Source organism: Hemicordylus capensis, chromosome 9 (assembly GCF_027244095.1).
Source record: "Hemicordylus capensis ecotype Gifberg chromosome 9, rHemCap1.1.pri, whole genome shotgun sequence".
NCBI lineage: Eukaryota > Metazoa > Chordata > Lepidosauria > Squamata > Cordylidae > Hemicordylus > Hemicordylus capensis.
Window position 1 is genome coordinate 12980081 of NC_069665.1, and position 23037 is coordinate 13003117.

The window sequence follows — 23037 nt, forward strand, 5'->3', positions numbered from 1 at the left end:
GATAATTGGGCTGCTTTATCCACTGGAGGAGGAAAAAAGATAAAGAAGAATGGGCAGCATTTCACAAATGGGAGACAGCAAATAAATCCTTATTGTAAACAGCGTTTGCTAGAGATTAGCTTGATGAAGACCTTCTTGGACTAAATCGGTAGATTTTTTTTCTGATGAAGTTTGCATTGTTTTATTTGATAAAGGACATTCTGCATGGGGGAAAGAGGCTGTAAACAACCAGGATTTATTTTGTTGCTTATCTTTGCCATTTTACTCTATTAGCCAGTTTGACTGCACATTTATTATTTCAGCTTGGCAAAAACGAAAAATAACAAAACCCCAACAACAGTAGTATTTTAATCAGATTTTGTAGGAGATGTGAAGTGTGGAATCAATGTAGGTAGAAAAGCAGTTTAATTTTGAAATTATTCAAGAATTCATGTGCATTAATCTGATCCAGAATGCAGTTTTTGAACTCAAATGTTTGTGCACTACGGAGATCCACAATGAGGGGAATAGCTCTGATCCACATTTATATCTACAATTTCTCATCTTTCACTTAATTTGTAGCCAAATCTCTATGAATGCATACTCAATCATGAGTCCTATTTTGTTCCATGGGAGATGCTCACTCTAGCTCTAGTCAGGTTAGTCTAATGTATAATTAGACAACAGCTAAGTTAAGGATCCTAACCCATAAGTGTAGTCATTTTTATACTGTTTTTTGGTAGACCCTGGGGTTCTTCAGAAACATATCAGTCATCCCTCAATGAGATTGCTAATGGTAGGTACACCTTCCTGAAATATGGTACACTGATGTGGCATAGTGGAACATATCTACTCCATAATTATTGAGAATGTCCTAAGAATGGAGATCTTACTAGAAATCAATTCTGATTTCATGTAAAATATCTTATGGATTATTTATTTATTTATTTATTTATTTATTTATTTTACATTTATATCCCGCTCTTCCTCCAAGGAGCCCAGAGCGGTGTACTACATACTTGAGTTTCTCTTTCACAACAACCCTGTGAAGTAGGTTAGGCTGAGAGAGAAGTGACTGGCCCAGAGTCACCCAGCTAGTTTCATGGCTGAATGGGGATTTGAACTCAGGTCTCCCCGGTCCTAGTCCAGCACTCTAACCACTACACCACAAACAAAATGATGATGATGATGCCCTATCTGTGAATAGAGAATATGCACAAAGTAGACATTAGCAATAGCCACTAGAAGGATGTTATGCTTTGGCTGAATAGGGCCAGATGCTCTTTCCTGCTGAATATAAGAGAATCACCACTTCGAAGGGCACCTCTTTGTCCAGTTTGCAGGGAACTGTGCCTAAAGAAGTTCAAAACTACTTCAAAGTATATGAAGTAAAGACACAAAATTCTAATCATTCCTATCTAAATCTTACAGGAAACAGTTTATGCTCCAGTTATGTCAATCACTACAAGAGATAGTAATGATTGACAATGCTGGGGATCAATCAAGGCAATGGTCTGTTTTCTATAACATTTTTAATTTCCCAGAAACCCTCTCCCATAAGACCTTTCCTCCAATTCATGGAGGACAAGTCTATCAATAGCTAGTAGTCTGAGGGCTATAGCCCAGAGGAAGTGTGCTTGCTCTATAGAAATTTGTTCCTGGGACCAACCCTTTTCTTCAAACTTGGCAAGAGCTGCATCTGAGATGGTTTCATGAAGATCTACACTGGTTGTTGATAAGTATCCAGACAAAAAAACCAAGGTTTTGGTTATAACCTATAAACTTGGGCCCTGGGTATTTAAGACAACGCCTTCTTTGCTATGAACCACACCGCCCACTGATATCATCTGGAGAGGTTCGTCTGCAGTTGCCACCGGCTCATCTGGTGACTGCTCAGGGATGGGCCTTCTCTGTTGCTGCCCCAAGGCTTTGGAACACACTTCCTGCTGAAATAAGAGCCTCCCCATCTCTTTCAACTTTTTAAAAAGGCAGTCAAGATGCATTTGTTCATGCAGACTTGTACTTTGATGTTCTTTTAATTGTGTTTTTAATAGTTCTAACGTTTTAAATTTTAAATTGTTGTAATGTTTTAATCTTTTTATCTGTTGTTTTTATTGCTTTGTTGTAAACCACCCAGAGACTTGTGTTTTGGGCGGTATACAAATGTGTTAAATAAATACATAAAATAAATAAATAAATATTTCTTCTCGGGACCCTCAAAAAATGATACCCCACCTCTATAACCTCTTTCCTTACAATCTGATTGGTTTCAGAAAGAGGACAGCAAAGTTACCATGCTACCAGGCCATCACCATCTTTCTTTTTGTTATCTTTTAGCAATTCAAACAGTTCTAGGATCGGGATGTCTTAACATGACAAATAATATGAAATGGGTAGAAGGGTAAATGCAACTGATCATCAGATCCCACAACAGATCTCACAGGTTGGGAAGATTTCCTGCAATTAATTCACTTATGTGATGTGTGTGCATATTGTTTAGCATGAAACAATAATGCATTGTTGCATGGGGGGGTACTGTTGCATGAGTACTGAGTATTCAAAACATTTCAAATAAGTTTCCTTTATCTGAACTTGACGGAAAAAAATACATCAACAATGAAGGCATTGAATTCTCTGTGCCAAGTGTCACATTTAAACACTAAAGATTTCCTTTTATCTAAATTAACGGAATGATGGTGGTTCAAATTTTGGAGACATTCTGCTGTAATGTAATTAATTAGATAAGCTTCTGAAGAAATTATTCATGCCTCTTGTGACTGCCCCCAAAATGTTTGTCTTTCATCTGAAATACAAACATTAAACCTAAAGATATTCTAATTAGAAACTTGATGAAAATTCATTTAAAAAATTAATCTGCTAAACACTAAAGAAGAACCCACTGAGTTTTGAAATCTTCAGGAAGGGGATACCCCTAGATGATTAGCTGTGCAACATACTACAATCCAATTGTCTTTACGTTGCTACAAAAATAAGATAGAGCTATTTTTATGGCAGAGGTGGACAACCTACAACTCGTGAGTTTTTATGTAGCATGCAAAGTAATAGCTTAGATCACACCCACCCTAGCTCACCTAATCTCCTCTAGGACTCCTTTCTCACATTATGTCCCAGTGCCATATGGAGCTCAGCTGTTAGTGTGGCTTCTTACACAGCTGCCAGAGTAAAATGAAAAGACCCACCCCCAGGCCCCAATGAAGACAGGACATGCTTGGTTGGAGTTATTAAGGGCCACTATTTTTGTACAGTGATAACAGAACTTGCAATGAGGTCCCTAACTGATCAGAGTGCGGGTACCCCTCCCATGTGGTGGCTCCTCCTAGTGAAGGGTATCCCACACCAGCGAGAAGGGCTGAATCCTGATTCGGTCAGGCTCCATGTCCTGACCTCCTTTCACCACGAGGCTTCCCCAACACACCCCAAACCCAAGCTGCCAAAGCTCTGAGCCTGTGAGTCACGCCAACCACGAGTGGGGACCATGCCCAGCCCTCCGGGCTGCCAAAACCCTGAAGGGCTGTTCTTTGATCCTCCCTCACCCAAACTGGCCCACCAGACAAACACCAATCCTGAATCTACATACCCAACACCCACACCCTGCCAAGTGACCATTTGATCCACGATGCCTGCCTACAACCCAGCTCCTAAGCCTCTGTGAGAAGTAGGCAGAAAAATGCCACACCCAAAGCCAATCTGGCACGATCCAAAAAATTCCTACTTGGCCCCCGCAGGTGACCGGCTATTCCTCTTTGATTACTGGGAGGGTAGGTGGGTGTCCAGCAGCTAAGAGACTGACAAAGATGGAGGCTGCTGGGCTAGTCTTTCCCTGCCCCCTCTACTGATTGGCCAGTCACTGGCCACGTGGATGGGGCCAAGATGACTGCCGCCATGCCGGGGCAGGGTACACAACCCCGCCCCCTGCCACACTGCTCGAGCGCAGGAGTGGGAAGCGGCATTGTAAGGAACCAGGGTTTGGAAGGAACCAGGGTTTTCAGTGAGCGTTCCCTGTTAATATGAACATAGGAAGCTGCTACATTGGTCCATCTAGCTCAGTATTGTCTTCACAGACTGGCAGCGGCTTCTCCAAGGTTACAGGCAGGAATCTCTCTCAGCCCTGTCTTAGAGATGCCAGGGAGGGAATCTTGGACCTTCCTCATGCAAAGCAGATGCTCTAGGAAATGTACTATATGAATGAAAAGGAGAGGAGATCTGGTCTTGTGGTAGTAAGTATGACTTGTCCCCTTAGCTAAGCAGGGTCTGCCCTGGTTGCATATGAATGGGAAACTTCATGTGTGAGCACGGTGAGATATTCCCCTTAGGGGATGGAGCCACTCTGGAAAGAGCAGAAGGTTCCAAGTTCCCTCCCTAGGATCTCCAAGATAGGGCTGAGAGAAATTCCTGCTTGCAACCTTGGAGAAGCTGCTGCCAGTCTGTGTAGAAAATAGTGAGCAAGATGGACCAATGGTCTGACTCAGTATATAGCAGCTTCTTATGTTCATATTGACAGGGAATGCTCACTGAAAACCCTGGTTCCTTTCAAAGGGTCATAAGAAAGCATGGCATTTCCAAGTGGCCAATGTCCATTTGGAAATTCAATGCATTCCATGACCATTTGGAAGGAGGAACACAAGAAAATGCCTTATACCAATTCAGACCATTGGTCCATCAGGTTCAGTATTGTCCACCCAGACTAGCACTCGCTTCTCCAAAGCTGTAGGCTGGAGTCTCTCTCAGCCCTATCTTGGAGATGCCGAGATGGAACTTGGAACCCTCTCCATGCAAGCATGCAGATACTCTTCCCAGAATGGCCGCATCCCCTAAGGATAATATCTTACAGTGCTCACACGAGCAGAACCTTTCTCCAAGATGTGCTAAGGTCCCACTTACAAATAGCTACTGAATCAGTCTAAATCAGAAATCCTGAATAGTGGCTTTGAGGGGCAGGTTTTGAGCAGTGGCAGTGTCACGTGGAGGGAACATGTCTGCATTACTTCAACTGAGCAGTTACCAATGTTGTCATCTCCCTCTCAAAAAAGGTACATTACTTGCAAATAAATATGCTTAGGTTTACTAAACGTCTGCACCCTGATTCAGCAATGACATTCTACATGCAAATCACTGGCTGGATTAGGAACTATGGATTCAAATCAGGTACACTTCATTTTCAACAGGAAGGAGATTCCAGTGTGCCTCCCCACCCAAATTCTGGTGCAAATAGTCATGTGTTTATGTGTGACTAGAGCCAGATCAAGGCACCTGGCGATGGCCTTTCAAAATGTTAAACACACTACTGGTCTTACGGTATGTTGTTTATGTCATCGTTTTCAGCTTGAAAAGTAGCAGTGCTAATGTTTCCATGCGCTACACATTTGTCAAGATAGTATCTGGTAGCTCTAACAAGATGACCTACCTAAACAATAGCTTGATTTTATCCCACACCATTTCAGACTTTTGTCCTCCACTACCTCCATGCAATATTTATCGTGCAAAAAAACAACAAAAAACCAACCCACATTGCACTGAACATCATGTATAACATGTTTTGTTTTGTTTTTTAAAAAAACCCTACATTATCCAATTTGTAGCCACCTAATAGTGAAGCATGGAAATGGCTTGACGGTTCGAATCCCTGCTGCTATGTTTTCTCAGACTATGGGAAACACCTCTATTGAGCAGCAATGATATAGGAAGATGCTGAAAGGCATCATCTCATACTGCATGGGAGGAGGCAATGGTAAACCCCTCCTGTATTCCACCAAAGAAAACCACAGGGCTCTTTAGTTGCCAGGAGTTGACACCGACTTGATGGCACACCTTACTTTAGTCCTGTGATAAAGGGACAAAACCCCTAAATTATCCAATTTGTAGTCCTGTTTTTTGCAAGTTTGCATTATGTCTCCAGTGCACCCTTCAGTTCATTCTCTAGGGGGCGTGACTCTGATGCAGTATAAAGAAGCTTATACCCTTACTTGTTGGAACAATATAAAGCCGCTATAGTTTGGCCCCAAACTTTCTCCAATGTGGAATTCAAAAGAGATGTTCAGGGTTCCTCCAAATCCAAAGAGAATGTCATGTTTCCATCACGAGGGGAAACCCAGATGGTTTCTTCCTCTCCCTGCCACTTTGCAAACCATCTCAATGAGCCTTTCCAGTTAATGCTGATTGGAAAGTGAAAGGCATTTTTGGTTAACACTCTGGCAGTATCCCATTTGGCAATCTTTCATGGATTGCAGAGGAAGTAAAAACAGGACACACTGAGGCCGTTCTCATGCGTAGCCAAGACTAGGCCAAGGCAGGCCAAGCTCGGTCTTAGGTGCATGTGAGAAGCAGCAGGAGCTGAGTAGCAGCTAGTGCTGCCACAATGGCAAACCCACCTGTGAAGCCAACCTCTAAGGGTGTGTGTGGGGGGGGTGTTAAGCGGTGCATTATGAGATTTCCAAGGGCCGGGGGCTGCATACCGTATTTATATTTATATATTTATATTTTATTTATATTTGTTATATTGATATTGTTATTTGTATTCTTTATGTTCTCTTTTCTGGTCAATGACTGTAATAAAATTGAACTGAACTGAACTTTTGTAAACCACCTTGAGATGCATTATTAAAGGCAATATAACAATTGAATAAAATATGTACACTGCTCTGGGCTCATTGGAGGAAGAACGGGATATAAACGTGTCTGTGTGTACACACACACACACACACACACACACACACACACTTCCTCCAAGAAGCCCAGAGCAGTGTACATGGTTCTGTCTGTCCTTACAACAACCCGGCGAGGTAGGTTAGGCTGAGAGTTAAGTGACTGGCCCAGAGTCACCCAATGAGCGTCATGGCTGAATGGGGATTTGAACTCGGGTCTTCCCAGTCCTACTCCTACTCTCTAACCACTATGCCATGCAACACATTCTTGGCATGTCCTTGAGTGATGTAAGATGGGCACGTTTGGCATGTCCTTTACTTGTGTGTAAGAGATGATCATCTGAATCATCCCACTACACATGCTGCAAGACCCTTTAAACCCCTCAAGGTTCCTAGCTGTTGTAAGGTGCTTTACATCTGGAGAGAAAAGTATGGTATGGAGGCTCAAAATAAGCACACGAAACAGACTGGCCTGCTCTCACCTTCTCCCTCTTGTGTGAACACAGGTGTGCTTTATATAATTTAATGATCTACATGTATTAAAAAGTCAAGATTCCAATAAAGTCCCACTGAAATTAATGAAACTTGCATGACTCACAAATAACTTGTCAAACTGATTTCAGTGGTGCTTAGCCATTTACCTTAAGTGGCACAGCAGGGAAATGCTTGACAAACAAGCAGAAGGTTGCCGGTTCGAATCTCCACTGCTACTATATCGCGCAGCAGCGATAGAGGAAGATGCTGAAAGGCATCATCTCATACTGTGTGGGAGATGGCAATGGTAAACCCCTCCTGTATTCTACCAAAGACAACCACAGGGCTCTGTGGTCGCCAGGAGTTGACACCGACTCGAGGGCTCTGTGGTGGCCAGGAGTTGAAATCGATTTGATGGCACACTTTACTTTACTAACTATGCCTAATTTTCTTTGGATACCCATTTGGATGCAGCCTATACAAAACGACAACAATAAAAGACATTGTTTGCATCTCAGAGGAAATCTCTCCATCCAACATTTTATGCAACCTCTCCATGTAAGTAAACTGAATATTGCATCGCTCAGTTATTCCAGAGTCATAACTAATAGTTACTGCATAATTACCTTTGATCCTCTGTGAATTGCGAGGCCCGTTTGGTTAGTGCCCTTTAGATATGTTGAATAATAATTAAGGGGGTACTTGTATCTTTGCATAATATTCTGATTGCAGGGATGATTAAGTCGCCTGAGCTGGAGGACACAGTTTTGACCACACTAAGTTTATATTCATGGGAAGATAGAATCCAGATGCACGGGACACATCACTGAAAGCAAACAAATGCTCAAGTACTATCAGTGTGGCTTGCTCAGCATCTGACAAGTCAGCAACCCTAGCATTGGGCTTATGATAATAAACACTTCACTTTATCTGCAATACCTAATGGATGGTTCCCATCTAATAGATCTTGGCTTGAAATCTTGGGTGCAGGCTCGCACTGCAGGGGACAGAACCTGTTTCTCAAGACACTGCTGTTCTGCAGCAGCAATGCTCCTCCCAGACAAGTGGCCACCACCATTTCACCACCAGACTCAACCCCCACGAGTGACACTATAGCCTCATTCAGACATTAAAAAATTGCCTTGCTGTAGCCATGTACAGCGGGGTGAAGGGGGAGGAAGTCTGACGCTCACTGCATCTATCAGCAGTACACTTGCCGCTCACTAGGGATGTACACAAACTGGTTCAGAGATCCTTTTCCAGACCACCAAACCAGTTCGGAGGTCCGGCATTCGGACTGGTTCGGCAGCATATTGGGTACTTCCAGTTTTTCGCTGACCAGGGCTGCAAGGAGATACGCAGCAGCACCGTGCCAGTGGTTTTGGCAATAATGCCAGCAGGCATTGACTTGTCCCCTTAGCTAAGCAGGGTCCACCCTGGTTTGCATTTGAATAGGAGACTACATGTGTGAGTACTGGAAGACATTCCCCTTAGGGGATGGAGCCGCTCTGGGAAGAGCATCTAGGTTCCAAGTTCCCTCCATGGCAGCATCTCCAAGATAGGGCTGAGAAAGCCTCCTGCCTGCAACCTTGGAGAAACTGCTGATAGTCTGGGTAGACAATACTGAGCTAGATGGACCAACAGTCTGACTCAGTCAGTATAAGGCAGCTTCCTATGTTCCTATGACATGCCAGGAGCAGAAGCTGCAGCTCATGCCAGGAGCCCATGCTTGCAGGGAGCCAGAGGTTGACAGAACGAGACTTGCCACCTATGTGAACAACAAAAAGGGGACTGCTTTTGCATCATTATAAACAACACCATTGGTGTGCCCCTATGTGTCCCTACAACTGTTCCAAATTTGGTTCAAATCGGTTAGCAGTTCACCAGTTAGCCCACTTGTGTCTCAAATGATCACACATCTTCCATCTTGATGGGGTGGATGACATCATCAGAAACTATGCCATTGAGGTATCCTTACAGATGTAACAAATTTGGTTCAAATTTGTTAGGCAATTTGGTTCAAATTGATTCACTGGTTAGCCCACTTGAGCCTCAAACATTCACACATCTTCTAAACTGAATTAGGGTGGATGGAATCATCACAAACTATGCCACTGAGGTGTCCCTATGTGTCACTCACTACAACTGTATGAAATTTGGTTCAAATGGGTTTGGAGGTCCACAAGTTAGCCCACTTGCATCTCAAATGTTCATGCGTCCACCATCTTGATGTCATCGGGGTGGATGACATCACCACAAATGATGCCATTGAAGTGTCCCTATAACTCTGCCAAATTTGATCCAAATGTAGCGACACATAGAACATTGGGTGATCTCATAAACTTCATTTCCTTACATAAAGTCGGCTAAAAAGCCCCAATCATTTCAAAGGACAAGCAGCTCCAAAAGTATAAACAACTGTACTGTAGTGCTCTACAAATCTGATTAAATCGCACAGGATTTGTATTCATTCACCTTCATGCGATGACACATTCTTCAATGCCATTGTACGAGGGTTCAATGAACATTCTGGAATATACAGCCCTGTGAAATGGGGGGTGGGCAGGCAAGCAAAGTAACCTCTTGCTTTCCCCACCTCTTGAGTTTACTTTACTGTCCGTCCCCCCCATCAGTCTCCATCAAACAGCCTGCAGTATCTCCCAGTCACCAACAATAAGTTGGGCAGAACAGGATGGCAAGTAAGCATGGAGAACAGAACTTCAGAGGCCACAAGAGATCTAAACAAAGTTAAGTTAGGGGAGGAAAAATCCAAAGCCATCCAATGTATATTCTTAGAAATTGTTTTCTGAAATAAATATATTTAAAATAATATGTACAATGATTAGCCACCTAATGGCGCAGTGAGGAAATGCTTGAGGCAAGTCTCACAATCGGTGAGACTCACCCAGAGCAGGTTTGCGGAGGGGAAGCTCTGGGAGGCTGAATTGGCTGCCCACATGACTGCCGGCCCCGTCATGGAGCCGGCGGGGGCTTGGGAGATTGGGGGCCATGTGGCTCCCAGAAATTCCAGCATGCTCTGCGTGAGCACTATGGGAAACGCCTATATTGGGCAGCAGCGATATAGGAAGATGCTGAAAGGCATCATCTCATACTGTGTGGAAGGAGGTAGTGGTAAACCCCTACTGTATTCTACCAAAGAAAATCACAGGGTTCTGTGGGTGCCAGGAGTCAAAATCAACTTGATGGCACACTTTACTTTAAAATGAATAATAAAATAAAGTCAGATAAATGCATTCACCTGTCCTGTCTAAAACTGTGTCCCTAATGCAGCCAATTTCACCAGTTCCTAAAACCAGTTCCTAAAACCAATTTCACCAGTTCCTGAAACACCTCTTATCCTTCTTCCTCTGGCTTTCTCACTCCAATTCTTACTCCAATGCTCTTCCAAACTCTGCCATTTATAACTCTAAAACTACTCCCCTCTTCTAAATTAACCAATCAGGATGACAGAAAATGCATTACTGGTTTCTGTTTCCTGGGCTAGCCTTTTGACCTCACCTTAGCCTCCTAGGCTAACCTTTTGACCTTAGGCTGCCATTTTAAAACATACATTACAACAAAACACAAAATGGAGGACTTAATCTCAATCCTTCACAACAGGCAGTGGTGAGTTTTCATTACTGGAATTACAAGGCACTCAGGATTCCATTCATCAAAGCTTTTTGGGTTTATAGTCAGCAGCCCCTATTTTATCTCCAAGCTGATTCTTTCCTATCGGCCATGATTTGAAAGCACCTGTAATAAAACAGTCATTCAAGTGTGGCTTTTCAGGCACACATCCTGCATAAGAGGACCACTGTATATAAGTTTTCAGTGGGTTGAGCAGAGATGAACAGGAATGCCTTCTGATATTCCGGCATGCACACAAATGCAATATCTTAGCTGGCTGGAGAATTTCAAGCCTGCAAAAAGGGCTTAGATGGCCAGCAATAGTCAATAAGGAGTACACTTGCTGGCATGAAGCACAAAAGATGCAGCATAAGTGCAATCCAAGCATATCACAATCTACAATCTAATGCATATAGGCATAACAACCAGCAGATAAGAGAGGGCTCATCTTTGCAAGCACAAACATCGTATTAGAAAGGATTCAAGCTCAATATTCATTTCCTGGTTTCGTTTATTTAAAATGTACACCGTACTTTTCTGTGAGATGCATTCTCATGTTTAATTTTTACTTTATTTTTAAACATAAAACTAACACTTGCTTCCTTGAACAAGTCAGATCTTTACCCAGAATTTCCTGCTGGGCTCCTCTTCTTGTTTTCTGTTCTTTCTTTATCCTGAAGCCTACACTGCCTAGGAAGACACGGAGGAGACAGTTCTAAACCTTCTTTAGTTTATTTGTCATGGTGGCTGACATGACAGGAAGCCCTGCGTCATCATTAGAGATGCAATGGGGCTGTGTAGCATGATGGGGCTGCTGTGGAATGGCTTGAAACTGCTTCCATGCAGTCATGCAGTGCCCTACTACCATTGCTTCCATTGGACAATTGCTCACATACAGCACAGAGAAACAATGACAGGCAAGTTGAAGCGGCAAGGCTCTCCAAGGCTTGCTTTAGGATCTCATCATGGGCTCTGGACAGTTTTTAAGTCTATGAAGCCTGTTCGGTAATAATGAATTCACTGCCTTACCAGACATGGCCAGAAGCTGGTAGTATTATCCTTGGCCAGTGGTTAGCCCCCCATTCCTTTCTCAGGCCCTCTGCAACAAGCTGACCTCCTTTATCCATGGTCTTCTCCTTTCACACCTTTCGGCCATTTTTTGCCAGTTTAACATCGCTTTATACCGAGGTTGGGTGCTAATTACTGGCCACGGATACAGGAAGCCATGCGTGCTGGACCCGCGATTAACCGCCCTGCGCTATTTGGAAGGGCGGCATAAAAACTGAATGAATGAATGAATAATTAATAAGGTCCTCCTATAGTGTCTACTTAGCTCCCAAGGGTTGCTGCCCACTCGACGAGGTCATCTGAGGGGGCTCTTCTTCCGGAGTCATGCATTTGAGACAAGGCTTTCTCTGTTGCTACCCCCAGACTCTGGAATGCTCTCCCGGTGTCTATTTGCTCCTCAGTCTCCATCACAGTTTTTAGAAATCGTGTTAAATCTTGCCTTTTTACCCAGGCTGTTATATGTCTCTACTGCTGCTTCTTTGTATCTTTAATGTTTATTTTATGCTTGTATGTTAAATCTTTTGAGTCAGATTCATGTTTTTATATTTTAGCTTAATATTTTAATTGTGCATTCTTATAGTCGTCTTTTAATTTTTCTGTGTGAACTGCCTTGGGATTGTTTTAATGAGAGACAGTATAAAAAATTAACAATAAATAAAACAAATAAAATAAAAATCCACAAACTAGTTGTGCTGTGCAGCACTGGAAAGTTCTGTGCTAATGCTCCACAGCTCTGGTTGCAAGGAGGCGATAAGACACCACTGCCTTGCTTCTTCTGGTGACATTTTTATGGCCAGAAGGAATGGTTCAACCCTTTCGTGAGTCAGGATGTGCCCAGAGGACTGTGTTTCCAAACTATGGACTATTGTGACCGGTCCAACCAAAAGCGAAACCTCCCAACCAGTGAGAATAGTAGTTCTGTGTCCAAAGCTTTTGGCTCCCAGGTATTCTGGGTTATTTATCATATTTCATATTTTAAATAACATATTTATCTATTGAAACCTTTATAATATTTTAAATATATTTATTTATCATATGATTTATTTATCACATTTATCGTAGTCATGCCAGAGTTCAGTTGCCCATGGAGTGGGTTGCTGGCTTAGATGAACAAACACATTTTTTGTTCTACATGGTAGAACATTTCTAAGATGAATATGTCGCCTGTCAGAATGCATAGAAACAACTTAGGTTTACACTTCACTTTTTAGCTACATGTCAGAACTATTGTTTTACTCAGATGCAAATTTAAGCAAATTTAATTGAGTACAGCAGGGAAGTAACCTGCCTAGAGAGCAGGAGGCAGTTGGTTCGAATCCCCGCTGGTGTGTTTCCCAGAATATGGGAAACTCCTATATTGGGCAGCAGTGATATAGGAAGGTGCTGAAAGGCATCATATCATACTGAGTGGAAGCAGGCAATGGTAAACCCCTCCTGTATTCTACCAAAAAAACCCCACAGGGCTCTATGGTCATCAGGAGTTGACCCCTACTCGACGGCACAACCAACAACTCAACATTTAATCAATTAAGACTTCTTTAATCAAGTCACAGTAGTACTGCATGGTGGCAGCAGTAATAGGAGACAGTTGGCATAATTCCTTCAAACTTCCTTGCACACAGGGAGAAAAGGAATGTGTGAAATACAACTCCTCTTCTCCAAGGCGCACTGCAGCATGAGTGCCCAGCTGTTTGCTCTCTTGATTGCTTCTTCCTAGAGATCTACCAACTCTGAAGGCTTGAAATTTTGCTTAGCAATGGAGTCACTGGGTAGTTCTGGAAGTTTCTAACTCAAATACTTAGGTCCCCATTGGTGAAATTAAGTGAATCTCCTACCTCCCCCCTTCCAGCATTGTTGTGAGAATAAATGAGATAAGAAAGAGAAAAGAATTTGCATTGTAAAATACTATGCAGGTGACAACTGAGACCTATCATCAATCAATAAAGTTAAATGACAGACTGTAATCTATTCCTGATTCTCTTTGAATTGAAGACACAGGATGTTGAATTTCTTAAAGCATTTAAACAGATATTTAAGTATCATCTCCCCCCACCCCACTTTCTCTGAAAGAGGAAATTATTGAAGTGAAATTTGCTAATAATTTAAATCAAAATTTTACAAGGTGCAGGGAGCCACAGTTTCATAATCATTATTGTGTTGCTGGTGATTCTGCCTCCAAAGGAAAAATGATGGTAGTAGTAGCAATTTTGGGAAACGGCAATGGAGGGCAGAGAACCAGAAAACCCACAAAGGAACAGCATTCTCTATACCCTAGAATTAACCTCCAAGTCGATCACAAACACTAGCTCTCTTCAGACATTGTTTAAAAAGCAGGGATGTTGTACAGGGGTACAGTGTTCCCTCCGACAGGGATTCCCAGATGTTTTTGACTACAACTCCCATAATCCGCAAGCAAAAGCCATTGCAGGTGGGGATTTTGGGAGTTGTAGTCAACAACATCTGGGAGTCCCTGTTAGAGGGGAAATTAACAGGGGAGTCCCTGTTAGAGGGCCCCCAGCCTTCCAATCATGAGTAGAATCTGTATCTGCAGACACATGTTGTAACTATGGACAGGGGCATGTGGAGCTTCTAGGCACATCAGTATCCTGAGTAGGGATGTTGTATTCACCTACAGCATCCTTAAGAGTGCACCTTGAAGCCCCTCCCCCATAACTATAGGGTATGATCATTTCCCCCCACCAGCAAAAGGATGCAATGTGGATGCTCCTTCTCTGGTGCATTCTAGGGTGAGAAGATGGAGGGAAAGGGGGAAATTTGAACTCCTACCACTGTGACTACCTTCTGGGCAGCTGCTTTCCTCAGGCAATGCTGGAGCTTCAGGAAAGGTAAGCCACCCCACCACCCCGCCCCATACGTCCACCCTTATGCATTGAGTCTATGTTGATGTATCATCTCAATACAAACCAGGAACCCTCAATGATTGAATGCACGATTCAATTATTACCAGGATCAGGTTGATCCTGATAACGAGCGCTATGCACAGCCCTACCAGTTATCCTACTGCTTCTTGGAATAGACCATTAAAATCTATGCCAGCTATCCAACCCTTCTGCATTATATTTCATTTTCCCCTGTTCTGTTGTATTTTATTTCTGGCACTGATCCCTGGGTGAAGCAGCACACACTTGAATGGGTGAACTATTCACACATCTCTTTCCAATCTGCTGCTTACATTATATCAGCATCCTTTTGCTGCTTGAGCTTCTTCATGATGGGGGTGCCCTTTCCTTGTATGGCTCCGCTCATGTTCCTCTTTGTTGTTGCCAGAGTGATCCCCTCACAAGATAGGAAATGGAAATTGGGATTGATTCAGTCAAGACGCTCAAGGTGTCATTTAAGTATTAAGAATATAAGAACTCCCTATGCTGACCAAAGGTCTGGGCCATCTCGCATCATTTTCAATAATAGCCATCTAGGTGCCCTGGGGAAGCTCACAAGTTTGAGAGTAGCCAGTAGGGACGTTCACAGACGAGTTCAGCAGTCCTTTCCAGACTGCTGAACCAGTTTGGAGATCTGGAGTTCGGGCTGGTTCAGCAGTAGGGGGCAGTGAGCTGCCACATTTCCCCCACTGGCGCTGTCTCCAAAACTGCTGAAGCGGGGTGGCAGCATACCTCCTTGCTGCCCCAGTCAGCTTTGAACTGAAAGTGGCCGGTGCACATGTGCACGTCACTTCTGGTCGGCCACTTCTGGTCCAACGCTGACTGGGTCGGCAAGGAGGTACACTGCCACCCTGTGCCAGAAATGTTGGGGACAGCGCTAGTGGGGGAAATGCGGCAGGGGGGACAAGCATCCACCTTGCTCCTTAAAGATAACCCCCCTCAGCCGAAGCGGCTGAGCACAGGATCGTGTACATCCCTAGTAGCCAGGTCCTGCTGCCTGATCTCAGCAACAGCAGCTTTTTCAGACAGCAACTTTACCGTGACTATACTTTGGAAAGGTGGACATGCATTCACATATTGGCCAGATTTACCCCGAAGTCCATGCAATATTTCAGAGAGCACTTCACATATGATTCATATTCATATTCACATATGAATCATATTCATATGATTCATCCCCTCCATATTGGAACCTAGCCTGATTTATGTCCAGGGTTCAAAAAGTATTTTTACCTAAGAGTATCTGTTATGCCCCAAACTTGCAGTAAAGCCTCGTAGTAAACCTGCGGTAAAGTCTGCTGTCTGAGAAGCCTCCAGATAATCAGAGGTGTTTCATAGACATGTATGTATTTCTGGATATGAAGGATGCATTTAGATGTCAGGGCTAATAGTTACTGATGTGTGTGCATGTGTCAAATCTCTTTCTAAATTCTCTGTGAATGTGTCAAATCCCTTTCTAAAGCCATCTGAGCTAGTAGTAATGAACATAAAGTGTGAGTTTCATGAAGTGTTACTTCCTTACGAATATGACAAATATTTATATACCGCTTTTATATGAATATTTAGACACCACATTCCTTTTATTAGTTCTGAACCCACTGCCAATCAGTAGTGACCCTTGTAGAAGAAAACGTGGTCTTCATGCTGTGGTTATTATAATCCAAGTAACTGCTTTATTGATACAAAGACAGTTTCAGCTGAAAATGGGTCAGAGAGAGCCCATGCAGGTCACAGACCTGATCAGACCCCAAAGACCACTTGCAAAGTACAGAACACTGTCTTATCTGGTCAAAAGAGGAAGTTACATAATTGTCTCAAGTTGCTTAAGCATATCAATCAGTTAACTGGACATTTACATGTGTATATTAAAACAAGAAAGTTACAGTGACAGACCATATTTTCCCTGCATGATCAGAATGCTTCAGACAGGGTTTTGCAGCTACAATCATTGTTTGCTAAAGCGTTATCCAAATCACCAGGGACCATTTCCCTGAAATCTTTTTCAAGCCCAAACCCCAAAATTAGCTATTTCCTGCCTGCCTACTAAGCTGGTGTCTTGTTTTCTTCTTGCAAAGCATTTTTGCTCAAACAGCTCTAGCATCAAACTAACAATATGGCTTTGGTTTGGTCAAGAAAGTGAAATGATCCCACACCCTGAATTCTGGTATTATGTAAGATCAGAACGGCACATGTCAGATGCCTTGCTTTGAGTTTCTTCCTTCCCCTTCCCTGAAAATGCCTGTAGGAAGTCACAGGACTCCCCAGCAACTGGTATTCAGTGACATATGGCCTATGAACATGGACGTTCTGTTTAGTTCTCCAGCCTAACTTCCATCAACAGACCTATGCTCTAGGTATGTCATCTAAACCAGTAGGAATTGGGGGAATAATGTTTGTCTAATCTCCCACTGTCTTGTTCTGCTTTGAGGGGGTGGGGGAAACATTCTTGAGGAAATGCCAGTATAACATGTGGTAGTAAAGAGAGCCAACCAGATTGACAAGTCTTTGCATGACAGTAAAACAAATGATCTGCTTTCAAATACACCAGTGGCCCATTATTTAAGTGGCCTGCTTTTGATATATGAACAGATCAGTTCAAAAAACATAAATTAAGAGGAAATGGCATAGTGGCCCAGTACGACTGATAAATTTCCACCTCCCTGACTTCTCTGAGTTATCATGGCTGTTGGCATAATCCATTCATGTGTCTCCCAACGACATATTTCCATTTCCATTTCCTCTGGTTACATCAATTAATTAATAATGATTGCGGTTCAGGCCGTAGCTGTAGCATTAATGGAGCCTGGAAACAATGGGTGACTTAATGAGCAGCTGAAGCTGATAAAATAATATTGATATGGAGCATACATAGTATGGGTAGGGAAGGAACATTTTTAATGGTTACATATGGACTATTATGGAAATTTAGTGACCTGCAAGTTGAATCCTAGAGCTTGCATAATCAAATCTAAGACGGCTGAGTAACCAAATTGAACTTGGCATATACAGCTAGCACAAGTGAAACTGATGTTATAAAAGTTAAAGAAAAAAACACAGCACACTTGACATTCTGATGGTATTAGAATTATGAAAATGATAATTGTACATTTAAAGTAAAATCATGAAACTCAATTACATGGTATCTGTCAGGCTAGACACAAAACAAGCCATATCTGTTTTATCACTCTTAACCCAACAGCTATATTTTCAGTATTGGAGTTTTCACTGGTCAACACATAGGATTGTATCTAAACCCCACCTGGTGTGAGCACTGGCCACCTTCTCACTGTGACTCCCACTGGTGTGTCTCTGAGAGCTGTACAATCCTCAGGGACATATTTTCAGAACTCACAGCTGGCTACAGAGAAAAGGCTCCATCCTTTGCTGATGGAGTTACACTGGCTGTCGATAGGTTTCCGGGCAAAATACAAAGTGCTAGTTATAAAGCCCTAAATGGCTTAGGTCCTGGGTATTTAAGAGAGCTTCTTCTTCGCTATGAACCCCACCGCCCATTGAGGTTGTCTGAGGAGATCCGTCTCCAGTTACCGCCAACTCATTTGGTGGCTACACAGAGACGGATCTTCTAGGTTGCTGCCCTGAGACAGTGGAATGTGCTCCCTGCTGAGTTACGATCCTCCCCATCTCTGGCTATTTTTAAAAAAACATTTGAAAACTGGTGTTTTTTACCCAAGCTTTCTCAGGTTTTTAAATTAAAAAAATACTGTTTAATTTTATGGTTTTTAAATTATTGTATTGTTCTAACTGTTATATGTGTTGCTATATATTGAACTGTTTTAACTTTTATACGTGTTTTAATTGTTGGCCTCCCAGAGACGTAAGTTTGGCGGGGTATAAATTTGACAGATAGATAAATAAATAAATAAATAAATAAATAAATAAAACACCCTATGTTACAAGAAAAGCTTTTATAAAGCTTTTGTTATATATAAAAAGACAGCTTTTTATAATCTAATTACTCTGAATTATTCTGAGTCACTGTATTTTTGAGTATCCTGCAAAATTCGAGATACATTGTATGTTTGCCTGTCTCACCTTAGAGACTGAACAGTTTAATATTCCCAGTGCAGGCTATGATATTTTGCGGTCTGAAGCAAAGTACCAAATGGTACCCCTCCCTTCTCTTCCCTGTCTCTCTTTGTTCTTTCAAATATCTCTCCTTTCCTTTATTTGCTGCTCCTCAAATTTTGCTGCTGTATACCAATGCCTACTCTGCCTCTCCGTCAATCCACCACTGGCCACAATCTCTTGCCTAAAGCAGTTGCTTCACCTGGTATCGCGGAAGGGCCAGTTTGGAGTATTCACGTCAATGAGTAACAAGCCACTTCCTCATGACTTGAAAATCAACATAATGCTGCTCCCCACCCCACCCCTTTTTTGCCTACTTCTCACTAAGGCCTTGGAGTTGGGTTCCAGGCAGGCATAGTAGATTAACCGGTCACTTGGCAGGAGACTGTGGATGTGGGGTAGGTAGACTCAGTATTGGTGTGCTACTGACATGTATGTTAGGTTGTTTGTGCAAATGGATTCTGTCACAGTCTGTAGCCAAGACCTCCCATCTACCTTGGATGAGACCATGGTGAGGAAGGAGATGGAGTGCAGGACCATGAAACCCAACCCTCCTTTGTAAGGCCAGAAGACAGTGTGCTGCCTCAAGGCTCAGAATCAGAGAAAATCTGCAAGTAAACCTCCCTGGTTTGAAGGGAGGTCACTCCACCCCCAAGAGCAAGACTTGAATAATTTAAAGGGCCAGATACTAAGCGGCAGGCAAGGTCCCTTTAAATCACCCAAATCTTGCTTTGGCAAGAGTGACCTCCCTTCAAGCCTGGGCTACACTTTATAAAAATCTACTCTAGGTGTCTCAAATCTGAATACAAATATTTATATACCACTTTTAAACAAATGTTTCCAAAGTTGGGGTGTGTGTGTTTGTAGGCTCCATGTCCCCGAAGGGCTCACAATCTTAAAAAAAAAGAAGAAGAAGCAAGATAGAAACCAGCAACAGCCATTGGAAGGATGCTGCACTGGGGATGGATAGGGCCAGTTGCTCTCCCCCTGCTAAATAAAGAAAATCGCCACTTTAGAAAGGTGTGTCTTTGCTCAGTTAGCAGTGGACAACAGCTCTCATGGAACAACAGCTCATGAAAAGCTCTTCTTGGATCTGCTATCTTCAGTCTGTCCTGTGGTTTCCAGCCCCGACTGGTTTGACCTCGGCCTACCTGCCTTGCTCTTTGTACCCAAAGCTGATTGGCTCGTCCTTGGACAGCCTGATTCTGTTCTACCTTGCCCATTGTACCAGCTACCCTCTAGTATGATCCTGGATTGTCTGCCTCCTGATATAATCAATGCCATCTACTTCTGGTGAGTACCAATGTGATCCAGAACACGTTCCACTTGCACAAACAAGTATAAGAAGCGTCCCAAGAGATCCCAACACAAATATATGAACCGATATTGTGTCTTACTGTTATAAAGTTGGCTTGCAGTGTTCCCTTGTTGACACAGACCTGTTATTTAGAGTACAAAAAACAACCACTAAATCTTGGGATACGTTCTCCATTAGCTGGCTAATTTCTTTGTAAAGTATCAATCAACTACAGAGTCTCCAAGCTCAGCTTTATATACGATCTTCTGTAGCACTTAGTCATGTATTGTACAGGAAAACAATATGAGGTTCCAATCCCTAGGCAGGATCAAGGACAGAAAACAAAGTTCACTTTTTGATATGTTCTAAGAACAAAAGGCACGTTCTTAGAGTCAAAGTGGTCACTTGGCCAACAAGCCAGATCCCTTTAGCTTTTGATTCACTTCATGGCCTGACAATATTATTCTTGACTCAGAAAGGAACCTTTCCCTAGAGCAAAGCTGGATACAAGATAAAAAGGAAACATAAAGGAATCAATTCATGGAGCCAGTAATTTTCACTCTTCCCTTTTGCTGCAATTTAATAACAGAATTTCTCTCATGCACCTCTAGTTTCTACTTCAGAACACTCTTGGAAGCGAGGTCAAAGTCCTTTTGTGTGAATGGTTTTATCCCCCAAAATCAATATGATGTTTCATATCAGAGTGGTGGCCAAATAGGAAAAGAAATTGACTGGGAAAAGAATGTGTGCTTTTTCAGCTGCCAATGTTCTAACATGTTTTATGTTGTAACATGAAACGAGACACCATGGAAACAGATCTGATCTGATTTCAGGATGGCAAGTGTCTACTGAAAGCTACTTGAAATCTTACTTTGGTAAGGGAGGAACCAAAATTAGTTACTACCAGCCAGCAGTGCTGGTAAGTTGCAGTAGGGCATCCCAACCCACCCACCAGATTTTAGCCCCTGCCCTCTGCCTACTTTCATAGTCTGAGAAAAGGGAATGCAATATGGAGGAGAGGGGATTCAGGACAGCCCTAGAGGGCACAGCAGAGTGGCAGTCCCGGCCTCTGGATTTGACTTGTGGCCTACTTACTAAAAAGGTTGGCCACCAGTGATCTATTCCATAATTGATATATAAAGAAGAAACAGTCAAGACTCCAGACTGCCTTGAAGCTACACCTAAGCAACATTTTTGAATATCAGATGTGTGGGATCAGACTGGTGTCATTGGCATACACTCTGCATGTACTCAGAGGCATGGGTCACTTCAGCAACTGGCCACCATGGCATAGGAACATAGGAACACAGGAAGCTGCCATATACTGAGTCAGACCATTGGTCTATCTTGCTCAGTATTGTCTTCACAGACTGGTAGCGGCTTCTCCAAGGTTGAAGGCAGGAATCTCTCTCTCTGCCCTATCTTGAAGATGCTGCCAGGCAGGGAACTTGGAACCTTCTGCTCTTCCCAGAGTGGCTCCAACCCCTAAGGGGAATATCTTACAGTGCTCACATATCAAGTCTCCCATTCAAATGCAACCAGGGCAGACCCTGCTTAGCTAACGGGCAAGTCATGCTTGCTGTCCAGAGGTGCACCTGGGTAATTTTGGACCCTGGACCTAAAGGCCTTTTGCCCCCACCCCTGCTGCCACTGCCAGATAAGCTGGAGTGCACGATTCTTTACACCAGAACATGCTTAGGGAAAGCAGGAAACTCTTTTTATTTCCATTTTTAAAAGAGATTCTGAATAAGATACAGTACTTCCCACTGACTTGCAGAGAGATACCACATTTTGGACACTTAGCATTTGGAGCCCACCCCCCAGCAACCAGCATTTGGAGGGGGCCCCCCAGGCCTGCGTGGTGCTGGACCTCTGCCCAAAGAGAACCACTGTTGCTGCCACAAGACCAGTTCTGCTCTCTGAGAGAGAAGGCATTCCTCCATCAGGGCCTTCCTGTCACTGTCTCACCTATGTTCCTAATCTCCTAGATTCCAATATTCCCTCAGACGTGCAGTTTTGTAATCCGTGAGACAGGGCCCATCGACATGGGTTCAATCCCCACCATTCCAACTTTTTTTTTTTTTATCCTGTGAAGCTGAAGCCTAGAGATTAAAGAAAGAGGCTGAGTCTCAACTCATACTAAAGCCACACAATTGGCCTGTGACTCTGGCTTATGTTTTCATTAACGGGGACAACTTCTTACCAGGTGAGGTCTCTCATGACTGTACACTCCTCCACAGGAAAAAATCCACTCACATTAAAAAAAACACAAAATAGTTAGAAGGGGTTCTAGCCTAGCCATCCTCCTGACATCCCGACTTCCTTTGTTAAGGGAGAGAGTGCAGTTATGTTATCATTCCCAATGGGAGTAGCAGTGGAAGAGTAATTACCCAATCCTTACCAGCCACAGAGTTTCCCTGCCTTTGCAAACCATGCCGGCAGGGTTTAAAGGGGCTCAGAAGCCGTGAGCATGCCTGTTGCTTAGATCGGCAGCTTGCTGCTCAGCAATAGGGAACAAAAACTGTTCAAAGCCGTTTATGTAGCAAAAACAAAGAGCTCATACTCTATAAAAAGAATCAAGCACGAAGCATAAACGAGCGACAGTCATGAGAAAGATACGATGCTGAACTGAATAGTAACAGCTGCTAAATATAAATAGAACCAAAACCTTTATTATGGTCAATGACCAGTAACCAGAATGACATGGTGCAATCAGTACACACAGACATACTTCATTATTTGATTGACTGATTGATTGATTGATTGATTTTTATTCAATTTATATACAGCCCTCCCTAAAAACACATGCCAGTTTACATTTTAAAAACCCACACTTAATAAAACAATTAAAAACATTAAAACCAGATTAAAATTAAAACTAGATATCATTAAAAGCCAGGCTAAAAAAATGGGTCTTTAAGGCTCTCCTAAAGGCCTCCAA

The 23037-nt window shown here is 42.9% G+C and overlaps 1 protein-coding gene across 10 annotated transcripts in view; it reads right to left on the reverse strand.

Annotated features, from left to right (window-relative positions):
* LOC128334349 (cadherin-8) overlaps positions 1-23037 on the reverse strand; it is a 374299-nt gene that overhangs the window by 65651 nt on the left and 285611 nt on the right. The window lies entirely within an intron of this gene.